Genomic DNA, 24,077 nt, shown 5'->3' with positions numbered 1-24,077 from the left:
CAATTATTGAGCCTCCTGTCCAATGAGAAAGTTAAGAGAGAGAGAAAAAAAAAAAAAGATGGACTAGTTACTGTCTGAGGATCTCCCTCTTCTGACTCCTTGGGAAAAGACCTGACCATCTTCCTCTGACTCCAGCCAAAGACCAACTTCCTGTCACTGCCGGCATCCTCTGGTCCCCAGGCAGCTAGGATTGATGGGATGTGTAAAAAGGTCTTCCAGAATCTTGCTCAGTACCACTTTCTGCAGATACCCTTCACGCCTCTGCAGCAGACTCGTTTATCAGGCTTGTGAAAACATGGCAGCAAACCACCAGGTCTGCAGCCCAGTCCCAAGCTGTGCCTCACACAGAAATTGATGACTGGAGCAATGGAGAGAGAAAGGCTGGCTAGGGCAGACCTTTTGTCCCTGGGAAGAGAAGTCTCACTCCTGGTTGGCTCAAATGCTCCAGAGAGGCTTGCAACCTGAGCTGGTATGAGGAAACCTGCTACTCAGTCAGTAGTCAAGGAGCCCAGAGGTTTGCCCCAGATCACTTAGCAGGACTGTGTGCAGTCAAGTGGCTCTGTGATCTTGAACCCTCACCACCCTTTCTGTGCCTCCACTGAATCAACTCTAAACTCAAGGAAATAATGTAAATCTTTCACAGGGCTATTGAGTACATTAAAGGGCTTCAGACCTATAAAGTACCTAGAGGACTGTGTGGCCCACTCTAAGGACTTTATTTTATCAGTTTCTATCTTGTTTGTACTTGGCTCCTTGGTTTTTACTATAGGAGTCCTCTGAGAGTCCCATACTAGTGCTCTTTTCATGACATCAGAACCACCTGCCTCTGTCCAGTTAGTGCTCTGGCACTGCTATGCCTTCCCTCCTGGTCCACAAGGACTTCAGGGTTTTTTTCATTCTCCCAGCTCATCCCAAACAGGACTGACAGACTTACCAGTATGCTCTCTGGGGGGCTTCTCTTCCAGATTAGCCCAAACATCAAGCATTAGTCACAGAGATCTATGAACTTATCACAAGCAGCTGAAGTCTCTCTTCTGGGTAGGGATGAAAGTCACTGAATGGAGAGAGCTGTTATCATCCAGACCAAAAAGTTTCCCCATCAGCCAGTGATTGCCAGGTCAGCCTCCTGCCTTGGAGAGTTGGGGGAAGCTGATCATTGCTCTCCAAGTGCTTGATGTCTCTGTGCCCTGAGCTGTTCCAGTGGTCCCCAAAACATGTCCTCTGAGGAAGCAGGAAGCTTGCATACATGCAGCTGAACACAAGTGTCTGTTGTGTTAGCCAGTTAAGTGTGGTATTGTTGGTTGTTTATACTCTTTTACTCTTTTGGGGGGACCTTACCACCCAATTCCCAAATAAGTCACACATATGGAGTCTTATTATTTGTTATAAATAACCAGTTTTAGCTTGGCTTATTTCTGGCCAGATTTTCTTAAGTTAGATGGAAATCTAGCTTTTATTATTCTCTATTTCTGTATATCTTTTCTTTCCTTCTTATTCCATGTCTGGCTGTGTAGCTGAGTTCTATTCTCACTCCTTTATCTCTTTTCTCTCTTTTTCACCTTCTAGTTAGTCTCTCTTCCTGCCAGCTCTGCCTGTCCTTTCTCCTGCCTTGCTACTGGCCATTCAGCTTTTTATTAGACCTAATCAGGTGTTTTAGACAGGCAAAGTAACACAGCTTCATCGAGTTAAACAAATGCAACATAAAACAATGCAACATATCTTTACATCATTAAAACAAATGTTCCACAGCATAAACAAATGTAACATATCTTAAAATAATATTCCACAACAATGTGATCATCATGTCATTTGGCCCATTAAAAATCCTCATGCTGAGCTGGGCGCTGGTGGCCCATGCCTTTAACCCCAGCACTCAGGAGGCAGAGGCATGATGATCTCTGTGAGTTTGAGGCCAGCCTGGTCTATAAGAGCTAGTTCCAGGACAGCCTTCAAAGCCACAGAGAAACACTGTCTCAAAAAAAAAAAAAAAAAAAAAAAAAAAAAAAAAAAAAGAAAGAAAGAAAGAAAGAAAGAAAGAAAATAACAACAAAAATAAATAAATAAATAAATAATTAAAAAAAAAATCCTCATGCTGGGCATTGGCTGAGATGGCTTCATGGGTAATAACACTTATTGTGCAAACATGGTGACCTGAGAACACAGACACACTGGGATGATCCACAGGAATTCAGGAAAAATGTTTGGCAAGTCTGGCACAGGAAGGTACAGACAAATGCAGCAGTGCCCCAGCTGAGAGTGAGCTCCCAAACACAAACACTATCAGTGTGGAAACCAAGAGTCTCATAACCATAAAGCGGGTCGCATCAAGGGGGCAGAAACAGTATTGAAGATGGAAGACAGAAATGACAGCCTACAAATGAAGGAAGATAGCATGGTCACTCCAGGACCCTGATCCCCACAATCTGGGCCAGGGAAAATGAAACCATTACTTCTCAGGCCATCCTGTCTCTATTGAAGATGGCACCTTCATCTGGATGCATTGACACATACATGTAGTCCAGTTACTCCAGAAACTGAGGTAGGAGGACTGTTTGAACCTGGGAGTTTGAGGCCAGCCTGGACAATGTAGCAAGATCCTATGAAAGAAATGAAGGAGAGAAGGAAGGAAGGAAGGAAGGAACGAAGGAAGGAAAAGCCATATTTTCATTCAGAACTTTGAGATTGCTGTTTGTTTTTTAGACAGGGTCTCATGTAGCCTGGGCTGACATCAAACTTGCTATGTAGACAGAATGACCAGCAAAACCATCAGCTACATCCTGGGTAAGCTGGAAAACCTGGTAGCTGCAGGACACCAACGATGTCTACATGCTTTCCATCTTCACTGCAACCTACTCTAAGAGCAGAATAGAAAACTCACAATTAGCAATGGGCCTATAATCATGGCACTCAGAAAACTGTTGTAGGATAGTGAGTTCTGGATATGCATAACCTACAGAGTGATGATGCCCTGAATTAAAGCAACAACAACAAAAGACCAGATGAAGGGCTGTGTCCTATGCTAAGAAGCATGGGGCCTACAAAATAGGATGCCATTGACTCTGCTCCTCCAACCCCTGAAAAAGATGGACAAGATCACTCCCCACCTGCTCCAACCTGTCTTCCTCTACTTTCTTTATCTGTTCTTGGAACTTCTGTATCCTCCCCCAGATTCAGCAGGGAGAAAGGTAGTCTCAGGCCTTCCAAAGTTGATCCTGTCCAAGTTGCCAGGAATGGACCTGGCACCCTATCACTGGGTATCTCATCTGGCTTTTAGCCATTGTCCTATTTTAGGTGGGGCAAGGGAACATACGTTCCAAGGTTGTATCTGGAGGAACATTCACTTCTCCAGCCAAGGACCTTAGGCTTTCCCCAGAGTGATTCATTTAAAAGTATTTATTTTATTTTAGTTTAGTTTTAATTCTGTATGGGGGGAATGTGAGGGCAGGTTCCCATCATGCCTAGAAGGTGTATCATATTCCCTGGAGCTGGAGTTACAGGTGGTTTTGAATCACCCAGTTTGGGTGCTTGGAACCAAACTGGGGTCCTCTGTAAGAGTAGTACATGCTCTTAACTGCTAAGCCATCTCTCCAGTCCTCTGCTCAAGCATAATTTAACCAAAGTCCTATTGCTTACAGGGAGACTCCTTCCCATTCCATGCCACCCTAACAGCTCCAAAAGAATGCCACCATTCCTGGGGATCTCAAGCCATCTCCTCATTTTTGTAGCCTTTATCAAACTGAAAGTTAAGGGTGAGGGTGTAGTTCAGTTGTTAGAGTGCTTGCCTACCATATATGAAGTCCTACAGTCAATCCTCAGAATCACATAAAACACAGAATAGTGCATATCTGCAATCCTAGCACTTGAGAGAGAGAGAGAGAGAGAGAGAGAGAGAGAGAGAGAGAGAGAGAGAGAGAGAGAGATCCTAAAGTCATCCTCAGCTACATGGTGAGTTCAAGACCAATCTGGGACAAAAAAAAGACAGTAAGGCGTACGGTCTGTAGACAAGTCCATGTGGCACTTCCTTGACTAATGATTGATATGGGAAAGTTCAACCCCTTGTAGGCAATGCATCCTTGGGCAAGTAGTCCTTCATGATATACAAAAGCAGGCTGATCAAGTCATGGAGAGCAAGCCAATAAACAACATTCCATGGTCTCTATTTCAGTTCCTGCCTCTGGGCTCTTGTCTTGAGTTTCTGCTCTGACTTCCATTCATGATGAACTATAAACTTCAAGGTAAAGTAAGCCATTTCTTCCTCAAGTTTGGTCATCATGTTTATCCCATCAATAGAAAGTAAATCAGAACAGAGATGAAGGGGGGGGGAATCAATGTTATTATTGAAATCTAAAATCCTACATACAGATTCATGTTTTTAATATTTGTTTTCAGCTAGTGGTGCCATTTGGGGTAGCTCTGGAGCCATTAGGAGGTGGGGCTTCACTGGCAGAATAGGTCACTTGTATAAGTAATCCCCACCCCTGATTTCACCTTGCTCTTTCTATTTATGGGTCCACTAAGTTGTAAGTAGCCACAGCCTCATGTTCCCACTACCATGGATTAGATCCACTCTGCCATGCATTCCTTGGACTGAAATGTCCTAAATTCATAAGCCAAAATAAATCTTCCTCAAATTGTCATAGTCACCCAGCCCAAGAGGATTGGACACTGGAGACAGAGACAGAGACAGAGAAAGAAGGCATCTTGCTCTCTGGTGGCCTCAAAGATCCTGTTTCCATGAGCCCTGAAAGCTGTGCTTTCCAACTCAACATCCATGTCTTCCTCCTCCAATAACAGCATACTTCCCAATCCCTGGTGCATGTGCTGGCTCCATCAGTCAGTGGTCCATGCAAGTTAATGACTCCACCAGCAGCAATGGACTAGTGTCTTCCATGGGGCACCCACCTTGGGGCAGGGACATCATTTAAAGCCTCTCGGTCTTATTACAAGGAACATGATGTCTGAATACCCTTTTGAAGAGTGGAAGATCCACATGTCTGCAGAGATTCTTCCAAATCTTCTGGTTAGTCTCCTACAAACAGCCTGACTGTATTTGGAAAGGAGAGGAAAAGCTTAAAATACTCCCACAGTTACTGACCTTCACTTCATGTCCAGCCATGACATGAAGGATTGCTTGTTTTGAATGCCTGGAACTGACAAAGTTATAACCTTGCCAGGCCACTGCATCATTAGCAAGCAAGCTGCTTGGAGTCCAAAGACTTGGGTTTAAATGATGATTTTACTACTAACTAACTCTATGGCCTCAGGAAAATTTTCTAAACTCTTAATTGCTCAAATATCTCATTTCAGGCTGGGAGTATGTAGTTCAGTGGGGAAAAAATACATACTGAATACCAGAGATTTTAGGTTTAGTCTCTTACACAACAAGATTTTTTCTTTCCCCTCATTTCCCATGGAACTAGGGATGATTCGGAAAATATTTAACAAAATGTAGGGAAAGACTTTTCAATTGTGTAGCAACTGGTACATTGCTCCTGTAAGTAACCCTAATTAAACTTATTGGATTGCCATAAAAGAAGAAAAGAGGAAGAAAAAGAAGAGGAAGACAAGGAAGAGGAAATTAAAATAGAAGATGAGAAGAGGAAGGAGAACAACATGAGGAGGAAGAGACAGGAGAGGCTAATGGAGGGGAGGGAATGAATATGATCAAAACATTATATACATGTATGAAAATACAAATAAAAGAAAGTATTTAGCAAAATAAAATATTGAAACAGAATAGTTCAAGAGATTATCTGTTTACCACTTACCTTTCTTTCATATAAATACCCAGCAACAAAGAGGCATAGAAGAAATATGTTACAATGGATCGAAGGGTATGTGTAGTGGGCAGCTGGGCTGGCTGTTTAGTTTTAAGAAACTCCTAATGGTAATAAAAAAGGAAAAAATCAGATTGAAGTGCAATGTTTACCTTACCTTGTCACAACACTTTCTCTACACATCAGCCCAGCCATGTTTTTTGCCTCTTACCTGCTTAGTTTGTCCCTTCCAGGAAAGCAGAACTGTCTCCAATGCACAGATGATACATCTGACTCCTAGCTGCTTTTTCTACCCTCACAAAGTTTTTCTAATCCCCCAGCACTGGCAGCACAGTGTAGAGAGACCTAAGTACACTCAGATAGACTAATTGTCTCTATATAGAATGTCAATTAAAAAAAAAAGATGTGGGATTTGAGGTAGACACCCAATCCTTTAGAACTGCCTCAGTATGTTCAGGATCCAGTCCAGGATCAAGCATATCTAATGCTAGAAGACCTCAGAAAGCTGGCTGGATCATTCTACCAATCTCAAAGATCCTCAAGATTAGAGATCTTTTAAGAACAGTAGTTCTCAACCTGTGGCTCATGACACCCTTTGGGGGTCAAACCTTTCATAGGGGTAGCCTAAGACCATGAAAAAACACAGATATTTACATTACAATTCCCAACAGTAGAAAAATTACAGTTATAAAGTAGCAACAAATTAATTTTATGGTGGGGGAGCACCACAACATGAGGAACTGTGTTAAAGGGTCACAGCATTAGGAAAGTTGAGAACCACTACTCTAGAACCTCCCCTCTCCTGGGGAACATTGCCTGTGTGTATTATCAGTACAGAACTACATGCTATAGGCATAATTTGCAGTTATGGTCACTCGGGAGCCCACAGGACCCCACAATTTTGTCATTCTCTAAGCCTGTCCCTGCTACTCTGTGCTGAGTGACAATGGACACTTGGCTCATTCTCCCTGAGCATGCTTCCTCAGGTGGAGCAGGACTGATGGAATGAGGTGATGATGTAATGAGGCAAAGGAGTCTCCAGTGAGGAATACAGCAAGGACTGGACAAGCATCAGGCCTCATCCCGAGCAGGTTAACAGTGGCTACGTGAATGCTGTCAAAACAAGCACATCACAGAACCTACTGTTTCCTCTCAGCCATTACCACTTACTCATTCTGTTTTCCTCCAGTCTCATTCCTGCTTCTGAAGTTGGTTGGAGAAATGGGGAAATAAATTAATGGTTTCCTTCTAGAATGTCCAGTTCTTGAATTACAGGTTCTGTTGTTCAGGAACATGCATCCCGTAATTCGCCACTGTTACCCAAGAGAGTCTTGACATCAAACAGGCTTGGCACCAGGATGTTTAACAAACTGGGCTGGATCATACCACCTGTGAACAATGCACAGTGAGGTAGGTGACCAGGAACCAGGTCAGTGGAAAGAGATTCCCCTTCCTATAATCACAGGAACAAATTTGGAGACAGGACATTGGTTCTTCATCAACATTTTGTTTGTTGAGACAGGGTATCATTACAGCCCAGGCTGACCTCATACATGGCAGCCCCTACCTCCCAGATAGTAAGATGATAGAAATGAGTCACTGTACCCAATCCAATCTTTCTTAAGACACATGTATACAGCCAGGCCAGGGAAGAAAGTTATCAACTCAACCTCCCAGACAGTTGAATGGAGGTCATGAATTGTGGAGCATTGAATTATGGTGATACTCGAGTCCACGGGGAGTTAGAGGGAGTTCCATTATCCTGAGGCATATCATGCCATGGGCAAAACAGCAATACCAACAGATAAAAACACTGCCTATTCAAGGGACCATATGGAATCAGATAACTAGATTCTGGTGTGAAGTCATGGAACCAGGAATAAACAGAAGTCAAAGATGAAGGAGATTCAGAATTCAAGAACTGATCCCAGAAGGGGTCAGGTCTCTTGGGCTAGTGGTAGGATGTTATGAGTGGTTTTTCTGGCAGCCTGTCCTAAATAACACACAGAGACGCTGTATTAGATATGATGCTGTTGGCCAGTTACTAGTGTTTCTTATTGGCTAGCTCTGTCTTAAATATTAACCCATTTCTATTAATCTCAGTATTTCCACGTGGTCTCATCTTACCGGAGAGAGGGCCCAGACCTCTGTTCTCTCAAGTATCTACATGCTGACTCCTCCTTACTCTTTCCTCTCTCCTCCTTGTCTCCAAGTCTTATCTTGCTTTCCTGTTGGCCAACAGTGCTTTATTCATTAACCAATAAGAGAAACATATTTACAGAATGACATCTCCCATCAGTAGGAAGCTGCCTCACCCCAGCTTACCTGCACCTTCAGATGACTCCTCCACAGAAAGGCCAAAAGGAGGCATCTTACTACTCACCACTGGTCTCTAGACTCCAGGACCACAAGAGACCCAACTACTCGGTGCACTCCACATTATTCCATGCCTCTACACCCTTGTTCTTGTAATTCCGTTTTCCCAGAAGCCCCTTCCTGCATGGCTCACCTTGCTGATTGCTATAAACCAAGACTAAGCTCAGAGACCACCAAACCAGGTAAGTTCAAGTGTGCATCTCCTGTGCTTCATATCTCTCACCTCTTCAAGAGAGTCTTCCCATGGGTCCTTGGCTTCCACTGACCAAAGTCCTTCCTGGTTATCTTTGGAGCCCCAACACCTATCACATGACATGCAGTTGTTTATTTAATGCTGGTGGGGTCAATTCTAACTGTGGAGGAATCAGCGGCTTGGACTGTAAGAGGGAGATAAGGTAAGGTAAAGATAGATAACAAGATTGGATATGAACAGGTTGAAATTTGGTGTAATGTCCAAATGCAGACAGAGCCACACAGTGCTCAGGGATGGTGAGAGGGTATAAGGGTATACACTGGGCTGATAACTAAATGCATAGGAGCAACATGAGCTATTTTAGTTAGGAGGTAACTTGGTGATAGGAGAGAACAACATCCTTCCTAAAATCATCCATCCTAACTTTAGTATGTTTCTAAAATCATTCTGGGAATAGACAACCCTGGCATTCTGGCATTTGGGAGTTTTACTCTTGCCTGGGGATTAGACAGTGGACTTAAGCCAGGGCAATGAGAAAAAACAAGAGAGGCACTAGCAAGAACCTGACCCAGACCCAGACCCTCTCATATGGGCCCCACCCCCAAACCAAAACACACACACACACACACACACACACACACACACACACACACACACGATAGGAAGAGAAAGGGAGAGGGCTCAAGAGAATCACACACTGAAAGAGGGTGAGGGAGGGATGAGAAAGTAGTGTTTTCCTGCCTGGCTGGGTGCCTACCATGTTACAACACCTGCAATGGCAGTCTGATGTTGTTGGGACAAAGGATAAAGCAGGGAGGGGAATGAGTGAAGATGCCCCAGCCCTCTGGAGCATGGTGCACAGTATTCCCATTCTCCTGGATATCACCAAAGGCTTGTTGGAAGAGCCCATACCCAAGACAAGGCCTAGGAGAAAAATATTGGGGGACCCTCTGCATTCCTCGTCCCATGGAACACCTATGTGACCACCTGAAGGCACAAAGGTTAGAGAATGGGCCAGAACCCCAGAACAGTCCTGGAAAAACAATGGCTGCCCAGAAAGGACACTAGGGATGTGCAATATTTGTGGGGCTGAAGGACTTCCCAGTGCTGTGTGCCAGCCTGAACTGAACTCAGTCCCTCAGTCTATATGGAGACCACCACAGGAGCCACTGAGAAGACAGGACTGGTCTCCTTTGACCTTCCATGGGAACTTCTTCTCCCACAATCCACAGGAAGTCCTATCTCTAACCCCAGAGCAGACCTAAGACTCTAGATGGGCAAAGAAGTAACAGAACATAAACTGCCGGAAGCTCCTATCCTGTAAGTCCAGGTGTGACCCTAAATGGGGCAAGGGGAAATTTCAACCCTCCCTGGCCCATAGTGGTGTGATTTGGTTTGATGTGTGTGTGTGTGTGTGTGTGTGTGTGTGTGTGTGTGTGTGTGTGTGTATTTGACACAGGGTTCTATGTAGGCCAGGCTGACTTTGAACTCACCATATAGTTATCTTGGTCCTCCTGCTTCTGCCTCCTGAGTGCTGGTATTATGAGCTTGTACAGTTTTATGTGGTGCTGGGGACTGAAGCCAAATCTTTGTGCCTGCTAGACAAGCACCCTGCCAACTGAGCTCCATCCCCAGCCTTTTGACCTCCACGACTGTCAAGGAATGGACTCCATTCTAGCCAGTGTTAACGGTAATTTAACAGAGTTCAGCAATAAAAAGTGGCTGGAGAAAAATGAAACTATTTTATTTCTCTACACCACCAAGTTGACACTTGTTAATAAACCTACTATGCAAAGGCCACCATGGAGCCTCACTCAGGGCTGAGGTAAAGTAAAGGGCAAAGAGGGAGACACCTTTTAGCTCCCCACCTCTGTTCCTCACACACATAGTACTCAAGTCAAAAAACCTCCTCAGTCTTAATTACCAAACAAAAACAGCAGCAGCAAACTGGCCAGCCTCTCTCACTGTATGTCTTTATATTGTCATCTGCTCTGGCATTTTAATATCCAACTTCCTGTTGGAAGACAGATGCCTGGATGTTCACACCCCATTCTAATGGTTTAATGCCCTGGGTACTGAAGTGGGGAGGGGGCTTTGTGGAAGGCGAGGATAAAAGCCTCTTCCACACTGAACACAACTTTGGAGCAAATGGGTTTGAATATTCATTAAACAACATTTAATTTAAACACCCAAACTCTGGAAGCAGCAACATATGGCCTATTTTATTTTACCTAAACTGAATAGAGGGTGGAGCCATTAGTTTCGGCAGACACAATGTTCATTACCAACAAAGAATGCTTTCCTTTGAGGGCATCACAGCTCTGTGCTGAGTCCACTGGCCTGCTCCTCCTGAGGGTCAGGCAGGCCTCCATTTTGGGGGCAGATAAATCCTTGTCCCCATGAGGACACAGATTAAAGCTTTGTTGTCTCCCTGGTTCATGCCTTGGAGAGTAGCTTGGATGGTATTTTTGTTTTTCTGGACTGAGCTCTCTTGGGATCTAGAGGCAGTGTCTGGATGGCATAAATCTGACCTTTACTTCCTCATGTCCACTGCCACCCAGTAGACTGGACTGTGTTTACATGTATACAAAAAGATCTGGGTTAAACCAGGTATGTATGTCCCCAAACTATGTGTGTCAGCACATGTCCCTGCAGTTCCCTGCATGGGCATGGACATCAGTTGTGAACTCATTTCAGGGAGTGGATATGAGAGCTCCCACCCTGTGTGTAGCCATGCATAGTAGATCTAGGAGCTGGCCTTTGTAACTGTGTGTGAGAAAAAGGACTCTGATATGTAGGAATTAAGGCACACACAGCTACCTAGTTTCATATACACATGTGTGGGAATGCTCTTTAACTGTCTGATACTAAGGGATTCTGAACTCAGGCCCACTGGTACCTCTTCATGGGGTGAAGGTCAGAGTGTCCAAGACCATGAATGTATCAATAAAGAAGTACTCGGGGCAGGAGGTGGGGAGATGGCTCAGTCAGTAAAGGGCCTGCTATATAGCATGAGGACTTGAGTTAAATGCATGCCTTTAGTTCCAGCACTGGGTGGGGGGGGGGGCTGAGGCAGGTGGATCTCTGTGAGTTCGAGACCAGCCTACAAGAGCTAGCTCCAGGACAGCCTCCAAAGCCACAGAAAAACAAAACAAACAAACAAACAAAACAAAACAAAAAAGCTAAGTGTAGTGGTGCATCTCTGTAACCCTGGTGGTAGAAGGCAGGATCTTTGAAGTGTTTCAGGCAGCCAGCATAGCTAAACTGTTAAGTTCCAGGTGGAGAGCAATGAATGAAGGCAACTGAAGTAGACTTCAGGCCCCACAGGCATATATATACAGGTGCATGCACACGTATACACACAAGCACGCACACACACACACCTACACACACACAACACACACAACACACACACACACACACACACACACACACACACACACGAGGGAGAGAGAAACATAATGCATTCGTGCCAAATGCATTTCTGTAATTTCAACACAGAAAGCTCAAAAGTTCAAAACCACCCTCAGTTACATAGAAAATTGAAAATTCAAGGCCAGCCTGGGTACATGAAACAAAATGACAACATTTTGGAAATTAAAAAAAAAAAGCATCTGTGAGTTCTTTTAAATGTATAGGCATATATGTCCTAAAGCAAACATGGTTTTCTTTATAAATTTGTGTTTCTGTTTTCATTTTTATTTATTTATTTTTTGGACTTGTATTTTTGAGCTACACATTTTTCCACACACCTTTTCCCTCTTCCTCTCTCCCTTTGCACCCTCTCTCATGCCCCCCTCCCAATTTACTCAGGAGATCTTGTCTTTTCCCCTTCTTAGGCAGATCCATTTATGTCTCTCTTAGGGTCCTCTTTGTTACCTAGGTTCTCTGGGGTTGTGGACTGTAGGCTGGTTACCCATTTGTTTTATGTCTAATATCCACCTATGAGTGAATACATGTCATATTTGTCTTTATAGGTCTGACTTACCTCACTCAGGATTTTTTTCTAGTTCTGTCCATTTGCTTACAAATTTCAAGATGGTGTTGTTTATTACTGCCAAGTAGTACTCTATTGTGTAAATGTACTACATTTTCTTTATCCAATCTTGAGGGGTATCTATTGTTGTTTTGACAAAGGATCTTAAAATGTTTTCCTCAATGGATTAAAAAACTCATGAACCTCCTGCCTCAACCTTCCAGGTGCTAGGTTTAGAGGTGCTTGCCACTTTGTTTATATGTTTATAAACTTATCAAAAAGGAGCCTCTGGGCCACTCCCACCAATGAGCAAAGAAAAATTAAGGGGACCCTATGTGTGGTATGGCATCAAGCCATGTGGCCATAGCAGGTACTGGCTCACTATATCCAAGCATGTATGTTCAGGGACTTGTGACAGTTGTGGTCTCAGCTAACCCTCCCATATTCCTCATGCCTACAATGAAAACAGAAGGGAAATAAAAACTAGCTCTTTGGTGTTCCAAATGTCACCTTCCTTCTGGGGGCTTCTGTAAGATACTGACTACTGTGACATTGTGAGGTGTCGTGTTTCTTCCATGGCCAGAGTCACACTGGCCCCTTTCAGAAAGAAACTGTGTAGAGTGTTTCTTGGCCCCTAACCTGCAGGCTGATATAGAACACGAGCTAGGACAGGATCTTAAAGGTTTTTCAAGCTATGCCATGTCAGGCCAGGCAGTGGTGGCACACATCTTTAACCCCAGCACTTGGGAGGCAGAATCTCTGTGCCTTGAAAGTCTGAGTAGAGAAAGTACTGGCATCACAGTCTGGAGCAGACATGAACCCCATCTAGCCTGTTCATCTAGCAAGGCTGTTGAGATGGTTAATATCAACTTGGCAAGCTCTCAGATTACCTAGGAAACATGCCTCTGGGTGTGACTATGAGGAAGCTTATAGACTGTCTTAATGGAAGTGGGAAGACTCACCCTAAGATCTGGCTGGCTGTTCCACAGGCTAGGGTCCCAGGATGAATAAAAAGGAGAAAGTAGGCTTAGTATCAGCATTCACCTCTCCTTGCTTCCTGACTGGAAAGAAAAGGCGACCATCATTTCATTCTCTCCACCATGATGTATCCCCTCAAACAGTAAGGCAAAATAAATTCTTCTTCCCTTGAGTTGCTTTTGCCAATTATTTTATCACAATGATGAGAAAAGGAATGGATACAGCACCCCACCTGGGCTTCTTCCCTTCCATTCCTGCTCCCTACCAGAAAAGTCTACCATCACTGATGAAAATAACCTGCCTCCCTAACTCTGTATCCAGAAGCACTCCAGTCATGAGTCTACAGAACCCATCCTGGAGAAAGTGATGCTATCTGTATCCCATCAGGAGATAAGAAGGCCAACGAGAACTCTCAATACTAGACTGCAAGGCCAGGGTTTGCTCTATCACAAACCATCTTGAGTTCTGTGACCTGTCTTCTCTGGTACAGTTGACAAAGTGGCCTTCCCAAAACCTTGAGGCTTAGGCTTTACATTCTTGCATGGTCTCACACTCACCCACTCCTACTATAACAGCTTCTACCGTGTGTGTGTGTGTGTGTGTGTGTGTGTGTGTGTGTAACTAAATGACCAACACACTGCTGAAACATGAGCATCATTCTGAGATATGCCAATTTACCCAAAGGCACCCTGTTCCCATGAGGGCCAGCCCAGGAGGCAGTGATGCAGGTCATGCTGCAGTCCCTAGCTTGCTTCCATGGCAGCCATTTCCTCTCACTTTCAGGATGTGTACAAGTCAGAGAAAGAGTTCCCTTCTCATCTCTCTGCTTACTCACCTTCTGCCTAGGATGTTATGAGAATTAATGGGATAACAGATGAAGCGCTTCCAAGGAAACAGGCTACATAAATCCAAAGAGTTAGTATTAAATTCCAAATTTAGCCCTAGGGATCAGTGAGACATGACAAATCTGGGCTGGGAGCAATCTCAGCTGCATGGATAAGAAGTCCCTATAAAATGAGAAGCTATGACATGCAGGCTTTGGGGGCTAAAAGAAACCCTAAATGGCCCCCATTTCAAGTCTATAGTTCACCAAAAGCTGGAAGAGGCTCTAAGAGAGTCCCACCACAGAAGCAGCCAGCCTCTGCTTATCCCCAAGTAAGTATAGGAAGCTTGCTGTCCTCAAGAAGCTATCTTCTTCTATTACCTCTGAGCTTTAAAAATTTGCTCCTGGGTTGGGAGCTGTAGTTCAGTTGGTAGAATGCTTGTTTACCATGCACAAAGCCCTGGGTTTAGAGTGTGGTGGCATATGCCCATAATCCTGGCACTAGGGAGGTAGAGTAGGAGGATCAGAAGTTCAAGATCATCTTCCTCACTAGATAGCAAGTGTTAGGCCAGCCTGGGCTACGGGAGACACCTTCTCAAAAAGGAAAGATTAAATAAATGGCCTTCTGTTGTCCAGCCATACTTATTCCCATGCCTTCCATTCCCAGAACTAATTTCAGGCTTTTCCAGTAGGGTAGCCATGACCAGTAGAATTGCTGCCTTTTCACTTTCTTTTTGTCTTGTTTTGTTTTTTCAAGACAAGGTTTCTTTGGAGCCTGTCTGGGCACTCATTCTGTAGACCAAGCTAGTCTTGAACTCACATAGATTGCTTGCCCACTGCCACTAACACCTGGCTTCCTTTTTCACTTCAAGTAAACAGCCCCTCACATTCTAACCATCCACATACAGCCACAGTCAGAAAGCAAATCCACTTTGACACTCTACTATGCACTGGTTCTCCTCATAGTTTCAAAACCTGCCATAATTCCCAGGGAAGCTCATAAGACATGGCAGAGCAGCAGAACACAGCCCCCTCTCCAGAAGCCCATGTTCTACTAAGACAAGCAGCTAGACATTCAGCTGACATGAAACCACTGTAGGACCTTATCTACATTTAGATTTGGGATCTCAATCCTACATTGGAAGGATCTAGATAATCATAACCCTAAACATCCCCAGGATGACAACCGAATGACTGGACTTCTTGGATCAGAGAATCACAGAGGAGCCCAGCCATTGGGGCCACACCAATAGACATCTATTTAGTGACTCTCAGACAGTGGCTTAAAGTCTCAATTTCTGTTTACTTTCCTCCCAGCTGGGAATGTGTTTGGTGGCATGAAATTACATTCAGGAGTCTGAGGCAGAGATATGGAGAATTTCAGGCCAGTATGGGCTATACAGTAACCTTGAGGCTGACCAGATCAACTTAGCAAGACATTTTCAGACAAAAAAAAAAAAAAAAAAAAAAAAAAGAATGGGGGGGGGGGTGGAATTCCCATCTTGCTAGGATTGTAGCTCAATAATATAGTATTTATTTAGCTAACACACACACACCCACACCTCCCCAAACACAAAGGAATTCTTACAGTTCAGTTAAAAAAACACACACAAATAAGGGCTGGGGAGATAGATTAGTAAGTAAAGTGGGTGTTCTGCAAGCATGAGGACCTCAGTTCATGTTTTGGTTTGTTTGTTTGTTTTTAAAGGCAGACAATTTTTAAAAATGGCATACACTTGTGATCCCAGTGCTGGAGAGGCAGAGGTCCCTGAGCCTCACTGATCAGCCAGCCTACTTGTTGAGGGAGGTCCAAGCCAATAAGACCTTGTCTCAAAAACCAAGGTGGAATATGACTGAGCATGACACCCAAACTTATCCTCTGGCTTCCATACTCAGGTACACATACATGTAATGCCCCCCACAACACACACACACACACACACACACACACACACACACACACACAAGAAAAAGATAATTTTCTAAAGATCAATGTGCTGGTTAGTTTTAACTGTCAATGTGACAACAAAGAATTGTCAAGAGAATCTTGATGAGGAATTATCCAGATCAGGTCCTGTGAACACCTATGGGGTTTATCTTGATTGTTAACTGATGTAGGAAGACCTACCCACTGTAGATGGCACCATTCCCTAGACACGGGATCCTGAACAATTTAAGAGGAGAAAGTTCCATATACCAGCGATTGAGCATGTGTATATTCATTTTTTCTCTGCTCTTGACTGTGGATGTGATGTAACTAGCTGTCTCCAGCTCCTGTTTCTGTGACTTCCCCAAAGTAATGTACTGGAACCTAAATGAGCTAAAAATAAACCCTTTCACCTCTAAAGTTGTTTTTCATAGCAACAGAAATGACAATAGACTATATAAACATAAATAAACACATGCAATGATGGTCATAACCATTAACTGGGTTGTTTGCCTGTTTTTGTTTTTTTGAGACATGGACAGCTCTAGCTGTTCTAGAACTTACTATGTAGACCAGGCTTGCCTCAAACTCATAGATACATATTTGTCTATGCCTCCAGAGTACTAGAATTAAAGGTCCGGCAAAAACATTAGTTATTATGAATTTTACATAAAAACTATAATTAAGGCTGGAGGTTTAGTTCAATGATAGAACATTTGCCTAGTAAGTACAAGATTATAGGTTTGATCTCCACAATACACATACCCCCCCCCAAAGACATTCATAAACCAAGTGTACTGGCAGACACCTGTAATCCCAGCACTAGGAAGGCTAAGACAGGAAGATCTCAAATCCAATGCCAGTTGGGGTTACTGTAGTGATTTGAATGAGAATGGCCCCATTAGCTCATAAATTTGGATGTTGGTCTCTAGTTAGTGGAACTGTTTGGGAAGGAATAGGAGATGTGGACTTGTTAAGAGTAGGTGTGTCATTGGGAGTAGGCTTTGAGGTGTCAAACGCCCATGCCAGGCCCATTGTCTCTTTTTCTCTGCCTGCTACCTCTCAGCTACTACTCCAGCACCATGCCTGTCTGCTTCCTTCCATAGTGAACATTTACTAACCCTCTAAACCTGTAAGCAAACTCCAATTAAATGCTTTCTTTTATAAGAGTTGTCATGGTCATTCTGTCTCTTCACAGCAATAGAACAGTAACTAACAAAGATACATAGTAAGTTCAAGACCATCTTGAATCATGCAATGAGACATGAATTCAACAAAACAAAACAAAACAAAACAAAAACCAAGGGTGGACATATATAGCTCATGAAGCCCAGGGTTTGCTCTCCAGCACCACATAAAACCAGGCATGGTAGTAGAGTACTATAATCTCAGCACTTGGGAAGTAGAGACAGAAAGGTTGGACTTTCAAGGTTATCTTCAGCTACCTATCCAGTTAGAGACCAGCCTGGGTGACATCATAAGAGTCTATCTCAAAAACACCAAAACCAAAATTTGCTTACCTCTTCACTGGTGGAGTAAGCTAAATCAATACTGCAGATATTAACAAGATTAGAGAAGATATAGAGAAATTGGAGTATAAGCTTGCTTATGTTCTAGAATGATTTTCTTGAACCAATCCCAGAGAAGCCTCCGGCACTGCTTGCTTTTTGGTTCTTCTAAATACCTGCCAGTTTTCTAATAAATATCCTTCATGCTCCTGAGGCCTCTGGCCAAAGAGACCGTACAAAGCATTCATTGTTTTCCTCCTGCCACAGCAAAGACTGGCAGTGGTCCCCAATCCATTCTCTACTGATGGTCTAGTCTAGAGCTGGCCTATGTAGAGATAGTGTGGCTTCTCCCAGACTTGCTAGGAGGTGGGAGGGAGGTGAGTTTTCACTGAGTCAGCCAGAGTGAAGCTCTCCTCAGACCTCTTATGCTGAGCCCTTCCTTGCCTCATTCTTAGCCCACCTGTGATTGGTACATCCCACAAAATAAACACACACATAAGATAGCAAAGCTGAAAAACTATCTAGGTCATTGCTGACACTAGGGAACTGCTGCATCCACCAACCCTAGAGGCCTTTGCACAGGAGTGCTATGTTCTTACTAGTTAAGGCTGTTTAGGCTGATTCAAAGTGACCTGCAGCCAAGGCCTACTCCCAGGGCACAGGACTGGATATCATAGGGAGCACCAGGGTTGCCATGTCAAGCCTCAGTCTCCCAGGGGTCCCTGATCACTGATGTACTAGTGACAGACTGTGCAGGATGACCCAGGACAATGAGTGTGAGTAAGGTACCACAGAGCAGAGGTGCAGGTCAGGTAAAGCATTCTCCCTCCCTGAGTGTGCAAGGCCTTAGGTTCTGTTTATGTATGTATAAATGATCTTGAGATTCTTCAAATGGCTGTTATCAGGAGGGACACAAATGGTGGGTGAGGCAGCCTGAAACCCAGTCCTGTCTTAACCCTTAACAAATTCAGAGACCTCAAAAGTCACTGACACTCTGATGAGCCCCCCCCCCAAAAAAAAAAAAACAAAAACAAAACCAACAACAGATTTCCCTTTGCTTCTCTGGGGAAGCAGATAGAAGGAATTGCCTTGCTTAGGATTGTACCATTTACTATGGAGGCTTGTGCCTCAATGGTCTTGGTGGTGGGATGGGCAATTTCTAGCCAAACTCTTTACGTATCACCAGACAAGGTAAGGTGAAAATTCCGAAATACACAAGTATTGTGTACCCTACAGACTCAGAATGGGCAATGCCAAATGCCTACTGTGCAGCTCAGCACTCAACTGGGTGAATGGTTAGCCAGTGTAAAGGTAAAACACAAACCCTTGGTCAGGCCATGGTGGCGCATACTTTTAATCCCAGCACTCGGGAGGCACAGGCAGGTGGATCTCTGTGAGTTCGAGGCCCCTGGCCTACAAAGCTACACTGAGAAACCCTGTCTCAAAAAATTAAAAATAAAATAAAATGAAATTAAAAAAAGACACCAACCCTTGTATTCAGGAGGGAAATGCTGAAGTCACTCCAAGGCAATGTATTTTCTGAAAAAATACACAGTGTAGCTGAGAGACACCATGATCTTTCCCCCTTCTAAACAAGGCAGAATAGAAATCCAGGGTGTTTAAGGACCTGAAAGAAAAAAAAAAAAAAAAAAAAATCCAATTTGGTAGGTTCCACCTTACTGCCTTGCAAGTCCTTGAAAAGACTTACTTCAATGGTCACCTGAGATGGATGTCATCATGTCACAGCTCTTGCAGCCTCCTTGTATCACAAGCCTTTCAAAGCACAAGCAGGGCTCTTCTCAGCCCCCTGGGGCAGGATTTGTATGTATCTATTTACACGTGTGCATCTACACTTGTCTTTGAGAAGAGAGGATCTACATCTCAGGGGCTTCTACAATAGGAGGGAAGGACATGTTTGAACACGGTGGTTCACATCATAGAGGACTTGGAGACAGAAGGAGGCAGTCTGCTGGCTTCCAACTTTTCTCTCTTATGGCAGGATTTTAAACACAGAAAGAGCTGCTGATAGCCACCTAATCAAAGCTATTCCCTCATCCTAGCTGGGAAACTGAGGCACAGAGGCAAAGGAAAATTGTTCCGGATCACAAAGACTTGAAGATAGCTTCTGGCCCGAATTCAACAAGACAGCAATATGACACTGTGGCATGCTGAATGCTGAGCCCCTGGGGTTCTAGTGCTCTGCCCTCTAAAGAAACTATAAACTGCCTGGCTGGGCAGTTACAAAAGAGGAATGCTGTTTGCAGAGGATCTGCAGAGACCTTGCCCCACGGATGGGTAGACATCGCCATGCACATGTGAACAGCAGCAAGCCCTCCAGGTTCAGCTTCCCCGGAGGGCTGAATCCTGTAAACAAGATTACCATCCCAGCAGATCTTCCCGGAAGAAGAAAGACTGCAGCGGGGCTTGACAACAAAGAGGGCGATTCCAAGCCTGTGCCCACAGTGACCCCTCGTGGAAGTCGGCCTGAGGGATCACGTTTATTCCACCTAGGAAGGTTCTGGACCGGGTTATCAATTGTTCTTTGTTGGGCCCCACATCTCTCCTCTCTTCAAGGTGTACTCCTCAACATCCTTAACTTTAGTTCGTACCAGACTCACCTGCCAGCCTTGTTAAAATCCAAGTTACTGAGTCCCACTCTTACTTCCTGGTAGTGTTGACTGGGTGGGGCCTTGAAATTTGCAATTCTAACAAGTTCCTCAGCTGGTGCTGAGGTTTAGAGTGTAGACAATGAAGACCTGCCTTAGCTAGCTCCCAGGCTCATCCGAATGACTATGTAACCTTAATTCCCTGTGAACCTTAACTTCATCTGCAAACAGGGAGAACAGTGCCTCCCTCCTAAGCTCACAGTATACCCTCAATAAATGTGTTCATGTATGCTCACCTGTGCTTATACATGTGGAGGCCGGAGGTAGACCTCAGACCTCCTCCTCTCTTAACCCCTACCCCCGTTAATCAAGGCCATATCATTTAGGTGAGGCTGGCAAGCCCCCTCCTGCCACCCCAGGAATCTGCCTGTGACTTCCCCAGCACTAGGGTTACAGATGTCCCCTTGGCCCAGCTTTTACGTAGGTGCTAGGGATCTGAATTCAGGTTCTCATGCTTGCATACAATCACTTTACCCACTGAGTCATCTCCCCAGCATTACGTTCATAATTTTTATTATCAGTTATCATAGTATTATCATTCATTTGCAAGCTTCTTTCAAACCAGGCCTGTCACACAGACACAGGCAGAATGGACCTTTGTGAATTTTCAGACTAAACCTCGAAGTTTTTAAAATTACAGATATATGAGTGCCCCTACTCTGGGGTGAGCAGCTGAGTATTTTTTTTTCTAACTTTTATTTTATGTATTTTGCTTGCATGTATGCCTGTGTGAGGGTGTCAGATCTTGGAATTACAGTTGTTAGCTGCTATGTGTGTGCTGGGAATCAAATCCAGGTACTCTGGAAAGAGCAGTCAGTGCTCTCAACCTGAACCACCTCTCCAGCTCTGCAGATGAGGATTTTTAACAAACCCCCAAGACTCAAGCTAGTCCTTTTATCTGATAAAGAATAGAACAAGGGGAGTGGAAGCACAAGCTGTAAGCCCCCATGGGGCCTGCTGCCTGGTGGCTAAGGAACAGGAACAGGTCTGGGCCCCTAGCCTGACTTCCCCAGTACACTGCTTAGCTGTCAGTTCATTATCCCTATCCTGCAGTAACAAATCTTTCCATCATGCCTGATGAGCAATCAAACGCTTTTAAGTATTTTGTGTGGAAAAACTCAGCATGTGACAAGGACTCCTGATCTACTGTTCAATGGTGATTCTCCACATCTTCTTTTACTCAACCAAAATACTGAATGAGAAAAGTCCTTAGTCTGGCACACAAGGTCTTGGACTGTACCCTGACGACCTTTCCAAGGCCCTCCTGCTAGTCTTGTACCCTAACTCACTCCCAGCCTGAAGACACTGTGAGGTAGGACCTTGGGTCTGGCACATGGTTAAGTCCAAAGGCCAGATGGATGGATGTGTGGAGCTCAGGGACTCAGGAAAACCCAACCTGGTTAGCACTGACAATGCTGTCATGCTGTGTGCTTTGCCAGCTGGAGGTCTGTTTTGAATGGAATTTTCCCTGTGAGAAAGACAGAAGCAACTCTATCAGAAGCCACCAGTTACACAATTCAGAAGCATTTCCACCCATTCATCTATCAACTGCTCCACCTTAGTCCCATCCTTCATTGCCTCAAATGCATTTGAACTAGATTGTGTCACTTGTCCTGGTGTTACCTCCCCAAGGCCTCCAGGATCCAGCTTCTTAATCCTATTGCTTATCTTTCCACCCCAGGTGCCAGATCAGAGACTGGTGGTGCACAAAGTAACTTGGTAAATGGGGAGTGTGGTTAGCTACCTATGTTCAGTATCCCTGTAGCAAATGGCACCTCAGTGACCAATAGAATACCCAAAAGCAGCTTTATGACTGAGTACAGTGTTGCCTTGGGTTCACATAACTGCATGCTAACCCCATCCTCACCAGCCTTGGTAGCCAAAAACTATTGTCTACACAATCCCCAACCTTGAAGAGACACCTTCCTCTTAATTACAGACCACTGTCCGCATAATGGACAGTTTTGCCTCCGTGTAAGATGCTCTTTGGGTCAAAAAAAAAAACCAAAAACTTGCCAGCTGGGCATTGGTGGCACACACCTTTAATCCCAGCACTCATGAAGCAGACCAAGGCCAACCTGATCTATAGAATACGTCCAGGACAGCCAGGAATACCCAGTCTCAAAAACAAAAAAACTTGCCAAGGAAGCAATAGAGGACAACTGAAAGCTTCCTGATTGCTTAGCTACACCCTAGCTATAGGTTGGGGCAAAAGGGAAAAACACCTCACTACAATGCAAACACTGCACTTACAGGACCACCTCCAGACTCTCCCCACCCTCCATGGTAGAGGGAAGCTCAGTCAAGTAGGCACAGGTCTGTAGTTTCTAGTCCTGTACTCTCAATAGTATCTAATTAGTACCAGGCTGGAGGGGCTATACTCATGTGATTTCCTCAGCACAACCAGTTTTGCATTCTTTAAAAGTCCTCCATGACCCTAACCCAAACATCCAGACTAAATTTACTAAAGGTGACATATTAGGGGACAAGTCAATAAGGTTGGTGACTCGCCAGGAGCATAAAATTTTCAGGAAGACACCAGTGATCACTATGTGCCAAAGCACCAGTTCGACCACGGTTGGCTATTTCTCTGGGGAGGTTGTGTGAACTGGCTTACCTTGGAGAGCCCTTACAGCATGCCTATACATACAGGGCTGACCCTTCCCATTTATAAAACCAGGCTGTGCTCCACTGCTTTCAACAGCCCTGCTCACCTTTTAGCCACGGACCAATCTACCCAACACCAGCCCATCTTGCAGACTTCATCCTACTCCACACAACCACTTACATAAGCAGTTGAACCCATGGTGTTTCCTACTAGCCATCTGATCCCAGCAACACAAATTTCCCAAAATAACCCATAATGCTGCACACCCATGTCTTTACCTAAAACAGCTATCACATCCTTGCTCCCCAAGGAAACCCTCTACATGCTAATTTAATTCCACCTGTCCATGGCTGAAAGTTTGAAGTCAGGTCTTCAAACCACCTCTTCAGTCCCAAAATGTTTTAGATCCAGTGTTCATTGCACTTAACAAATCTCATTCCCACTTGGTCCCATACCAATTGATATAGCCTTTAGGGGAAAAACCTAAAAACCACAGGCCAAACTTCACCATAAACAATCAATCAGCACTAGTGTATGCGATGTCATGGGTTCCATCACAAGATTAAAATCAATGCACCACCTATAAGCTGTAATGCCTTTCAGGCAGACTCCTACCCAAATTTTCCAAACACCTCACCTCATTAACCCACAGTTCAGGCCCTTGGGTTTTGATCCCTGACAGAGAAAAACTGGTGACTGCTGGCTTTCACACCACTAGCCAGGCAAATAAAGACAGATTCAATTTCCATTAGGACAAGACAATATCTGGTAAGGGTATCTATTGGATCGTTATAAAGGGTTTCCCTAATGTGTAAGTCTTAAAATGTGATGGGCAGTAGTGACCAACAATGGGAGGCTGAGGCAGGTGGATGAGTTCCAGGCTAGCCTGGTCTATAGAGTTCCAGGACAGGCTCCGAAGCTACACAGAGAAACCCTGTTGTAGGAGAAAAAAGTCTCAATTCAGGGAATTACAGGAATGAGTCACACCAGACGTAGCTTCAAATGTGGGTGGAGGGCTTTAAGCCCAGCTCTCAGGAAAGCAGATCTCTGTTCAGGCTAGCCTGGTCTACAGTAAGTTCCAGACCAGCCAGAGCTGGAAATCATCTCAAATAAATAAATAAATGCAAGGGGTAGAGCACACTGGTCCTATACTTTGCCCATGCAGTTACTCTACACCCACCACCAACTGCTAGGATTTATACAAGCCCCCTACAGCAGACTTTCAGCTAAAGCTTAGTAGACTGA

The 24,077-nt window shown here is 44.4% G+C and overlaps 1 protein-coding gene across 4 annotated transcripts in view; it reads right to left on the bottom strand.

Annotated features, from left to right (window-relative positions):
* The window catches only part of Rps24 (ribosomal protein S24), a 1,129,312-nt gene that overhangs the window by 1,101,116 nt on the left and 4,119 nt on the right, over nt 1-24,077 (bottom strand). The window lies entirely within an intron of this gene.

The sequence above is a fragment of the Phodopus roborovskii genome, unplaced genomic scaffold (genome assembly GCF_943737965.1).
Source record: "Phodopus roborovskii unplaced genomic scaffold, PHOROB, whole genome shotgun sequence".
Classification (NCBI taxonomy): domain Eukaryota; kingdom Metazoa; phylum Chordata; class Mammalia; order Rodentia; family Cricetidae; genus Phodopus; species Phodopus roborovskii.
Note: the sequence above shows the minus strand (reverse complement) of the source record. Positions and strands in the feature narration are given on the sequence as shown.